Raw genomic sequence first — 4,792 nt, forward strand, 5'->3', positions numbered from 1 at the left:
CCTCCAGAACTTGCCTGTTGGCTTTTTTCCCCCAGCCTTTGGTCTCGAAGGAGCCACAGCAAGGAACGCCCTCCCGCAGTGCCGGCCGTAACCCCGGGCGAGCAGGAGCCGGTGGGAGATGCCCTGAAGATGGCAGCAAGGCCATGGGCTCCACACAGCCGGGGCTGGCAGCAGCGCAGGGACAGCGGGTACCAAAGCATTTTGCTAAATGCTGTCTGAGGCAAATGTTTTGCTTTTAAGGAAAAAAAAGGGGGGGGAGCAGAGAGCTGTTTTGTAACAAATTCTGGAGAGCAACTCATGGCTGGAACTTTCTGCTAAATCAGGATGGAGCAAACCACACCCACTGACTGCAAACCTGCGGGGATGCTAAAAGGCTCCTCAGCCCCTCACAGCTGGGTCCCTCTCTCCCCAGCCACAGCTGAGCCTTTTTAAAGAGAGATGACGGGTAGGATGGGTTTCCCTGATGGCTCTAGGTACAGGCAGCTTTGTGCAGAGGGAGTTATTTCGGGGTCTCAGCTTTTTTTTGTGCTTATAGCCCTTGGCAAGGCGGGTTTGGTGCTGGTCTACGGCTGTTCAACTGATGGCATGAAGGCAAGTGTGAGCTGGAGCTGGTATTGGCTCCCAACAGGGCTGCATGTGCTAAGGCACCCTGACCAGGCCGGCTGGGTGCTGTGTAAATATGCAATTAAAAGAAAGAGCGATCTTTCCCTGGGGATCTCCCGGCCCCAAATTAGGGAGGCTGAAGCGCTGTCAGTAAATGACAGACTATCGCAGGGAGAGGCACAAACAAGCATGCGGGGGGGAGCACCGGGAGGAGGAGGAGGTCAGGGTGCTGCGTGTGTGTTTTTGTCTAGGCTAGGAGTGCTGCAGCTGAACTTGCCTCCTGCCTGGGGGGGCTTGGGGGAGGCCAGCCCTGCCAGGGGATGGGGACGTGCAAGGCGGGAGCAGCACCCCTGGGTGGACTGGTAAGGGAGGGGGCTGTGGCTGGGTCGATGGAGCTGGGCAAGAGAGAAGCAGCGGGGCAGATACCCAGCCTCAGCCATGGGGTTGAAGGGGGATGGGGGGCTTAACCCACCACAGTGGAAAAGTACATGCAAGAGAGGTGGCTGCAGCTTGCAATGAGGGCAAGGAACATGGTGGGTTTGAGCAAAGATGCTTGGCAGCAGGGTTTTTGGAAAGATGTGAAGAGGGGCAGGCGGGAGCGCAGCCAGGCAGGGACAGGAGGGTGCGATAAGGCCAGCCGAGGCTCTGGCAGCTTTGCCGTGGGAAAAGGCCATGTTCAGGACGAAGCCGTGGTGCAGTCAGAGATGTGCAAGGGCCTGTGTGGGCCCAAAGCTCAGACCCTCCACAGGTGTTTTTGAGGAGGTGTGGGAGTGATGAGTGGAGCTGGGTGGAGCTCTGCCAGCCGGGAGGCTCAGAAGTGAGCGTTTTGGGGTGGAAATGGAAAGGCCCTGTAGATCCTTTATAACTCAGCTTGGAGAAACACAATGACTTCGGTGCTTTTAGAGAGCAATAAGCGTGGAAGGGGGGCGTTTACAAGCCAAAATGCAAGAAATCAGCAGGCTCCAGTTCTCTGATCTCCATGTCCACCCTGCAGCTGAGGGACCTTCCCCGTGGCCAGCAGCACCCGGGCACCGGCCGGACAGAGCAGCCTTGCCTCCTGCAGAGCTGGGGCAAGCAGCGAGCAAAGGGCTGGCCCTGGCAATGGGGTTCACTTCTGTGTGCAAGAGGTGATCTGGAGATGAGGAGCATTTGGGCCCCCAAACCTCAAGGTAAGGCCCCCCGGCAGTGTTAATGGCCCCAGAGCTGCACATTGGGGTGGTGGTTGGACGGAGGGTGGGAGGGGAAGGGAATGGGTCCTAGGACCTAAATATCCACGTGCTGCAGGACGGTAGCTGTACAAAGAGAGCTCTGTGTGCCGGTGGGCAAGACAGAGCCCGCAGACAAACTTGGGGAGGATTAGGCTGAGATCATGTAAACTCTGCAAAGGGAAGAGGTTTTGGACCAAAGCATGAAGCACATGCCCGCAGGCAGCCAACAAAAGCTCCAAACATCTATACACGGATGCAAGGGGCTTCAAAGGAGAAGGCAGTGAGGAGAAGGTGCTGTGGAAGGGCACGGTGATGGGATGCGGGAGCAGGTGGCTGCGATTGCACACAAAGCCCCAGCGCAGCCATGCCCAGTCAGAGTGTATTTGTGCAGTTGCACCTATGGTTTGGCTCCAGCCCTTGTTACCTTTCCTAACTCTGGTATGGAGGAGAGGCTCGTGAGTCACTGCCATGCCTCCTCAGCTGTGGCATGTTGGCCTCGCACTCTGCAGCTACTACCAAAATGAGGGTACCTGAGCGCACGCAGGTCTGCAATCCCCTCTGTGGAGACAGGGTCCACCCGAGCCAGCGATGCACCCATCTGTCCTGCTGGCATCACCCATGTCCTTCCAGTAGCTGGCAGAATCCAGGCAGCATCACGGTCTTGTTCAGACAAAATCTTTCTGTGCAATGTGTCGCTGGGCCAAGGGTGGCCAGAGTGGGCACAGCTAAGCTGGCATCCTTGGTGCCCACCTGCAGCGTCAGCATCCCTGGGGCCCCTGTGAATAAGCACTCAGTCCCTTCTGCCTGGAGCCCTGCCAACCCTGAGCAATGATTTCCAGTGCATGTGGCCAGGTTGTGTGTCAGGAGGATTAACGATAGAGGCTTCTCAGGGCTTTAAGAGATCTGGGTCTAATTTAAAACCAAAACAAAATGTAGAAATTTAGGAGCAGGGGAGTTGCTGTCCTGGGGCAAGCCTGGGATCGTCGCCTATCCAATCTTGCAGTAACATGTGCCAGGACCTTCAGAGAAGGTACGAGCAAACACCTGGTACACAGGAAAAACCCAGCCTCCCAGGGGTGCTTTCTTCTTTGTCTTTTGCTATTAGTCATTAGCTTATGCTCCGAAGCACATGGCCTTATCTCCCCTCCAGGCATCTTCCTTTTATCTACCTTGACTCATGGAGCTACAGAAACTTTTATTAGCCGCATAAATGTCAGATCTTCTTTAAAATTGTACAAAACTCTCTGCCTTGTTGTATCTTACGGCAATGAGTTCCGCACATTAATCGTGCGTTGGTGTGAAAATGAGTTTCTTATCAGTTTTTAGCTTTCTGTCTTTGGATTTAGCCATCTGTCCTGGTAGAGCTTTCTCTGTTGCATCCATGAGTGTCCATTCCTGTTGCAGAGTGAGCTGGATGCCAAGACAAGCTCTGGTTTTGCCTGACGTTTTCTGCTAATGGGCTTAAAGCTGGTGACTGGAGCAGCTTGACAGCAAACCTGCTTTTGCAAAAACTCTTCAGCAACTTTCTTGCTGAAAAGAGGGGCTGGCGGTGGAGCAGTTCTGCATGCCAGAGGGATGGGAAGTTCAGGCTAAAGATGTCTCCCAAGGCAAAGGCTTGGGGTTGTGCCAGGTTGTGGGAGGTGGAGGTTTGGGAAAGGGCTGCAGGGCTTAGCCAAGGACCAAAGGAAATGTGGAACAGGGGAACGTTTGTCTTGATTTAATTTGACACTTAAACTGGAAGGGGGTGATTTGTAGCTGTGTGCACTTAAAAAAACTCCTCGAGATAGGGAAGTGAAGGCAATAGCAGGTTTGGAAGCCAGATCAGATAAGACCCTGTGGGTAATGCCTCTACCTTACTCATTTTTATCCAGCTTTATCTCCAGGCTCCTAAAAATCCAATGGCTTGAAATCTTCCACTCCTGACTCTATTTCCAACATCTCCTTTGCAGTAAGGCACCCGAACCCAAAGAGACGTGCACTGCTGTATAGACTTAGCCTGGCACAAAGCTCCCTGGCCCCACCATCACGCGCCCAAGGGCAGTTTGGTGCTCTCTCCGCTGCTGAACACCAAGATGTGCGCCGTGATGTCTTGAGCAGCTTGGACTGCCACTGGGAGACTCCATGGGACAGTGCCCCAGCGCTGCTGGAAGGGGGTCCTGGAGATCCTTGCTGTGTGCGAAATCCTGATTACTGCGCACTAGATGGTGCATATGGATCTTGATATAGGGACCGCTCCTTGCAGAAGGCGGTGCAGGGGGGACGGGACCAGCGTTAGAGGGAGCGTTGAAGGTTTTACTCGCCAGGCCCCATTGCTTGTGCAGCAGGGGAAGAGAGCAGCCGCCTCGGGGCTCACTGACCTCCTGGGCAGCCAAGCACAGGAGCATTGCAGCGAAGGAGGGAGGCAGGCACAGCCTGGGCATGTGGAGGCATCACCGAGGAACGTGCCCACGCCCTCCATGGGGCATATCATTGGGTGCTGGCATGAACCGAGCCCCATACAGAGCTGTTCCAGCAGCCGACTCCCGAGACGGGCCCTCAGCAGGTACCAGAACAGCTGGTGGAGCACGCAGAGGCTCAGGAAAGTGCTGGCCAGGGTGAACGCATTTTGGCACTGGCCCTAATTCTTTCCTGCCAATACAATGATTGGAATTGAATTTCCAATATGAACAGTCGTGGGACTCCATCCACAAGCCGGCAGGGAGAGCTATAGATTTTTATCATGTGTTTCACAGCTATTTCTTTCATTTAAAAAAGAATAATAGGAGTGATCACTGAAAACACTCCAGTGGTCAAGCTCTCCTGGTGGTGTTGGGGAGGGCGAGATGGGTCTGGATGTGACTGTGGGATGGCGAGGGGGGATGCACCCCATCCCCTCCCCAGCCACCTGCGGGAGAGCAGTAGCTGCCAGGGCTCCAGCCCAGCACCGAGGCAGGACCAGCTCAGCCCTGGCTGCATGTGCTGGAGGTTTCTCAGCCCCTCTG

The 4,792-nt window shown here is 54.9% G+C and overlaps 1 long non-coding RNA gene across 1 annotated transcript; it reads left to right on the forward strand.

Annotated features, from left to right (window-relative positions):
• The first annotated feature begins 469 nt into the window (after positions 1–469).
• Positions 470–4,332, forward strand: LOC148050810 (uncharacterized). Its single transcript, XR_015700811.1, has 3 exons — positions 470–591; positions 1,598–1,772; positions 3,761–4,332. It is a non-coding gene; the product is annotated as an uncharacterized LOC148050810 (long non-coding RNA).
• The last annotated feature ends 460 nt before the right edge of the window (positions 4,333–4,792 follow it).

Source organism: Nipponia nippon, unplaced genomic scaffold (genome assembly GCF_047370975.1).
Source record: "Nipponia nippon isolate SJK-2023a ecotype South Korea unplaced genomic scaffold, ASM4737097v1 scaffold_7, whole genome shotgun sequence".
Taxonomy (NCBI): Eukaryota; Metazoa; Chordata; class Aves; order Pelecaniformes; family Threskiornithidae; genus Nipponia; species Nipponia nippon.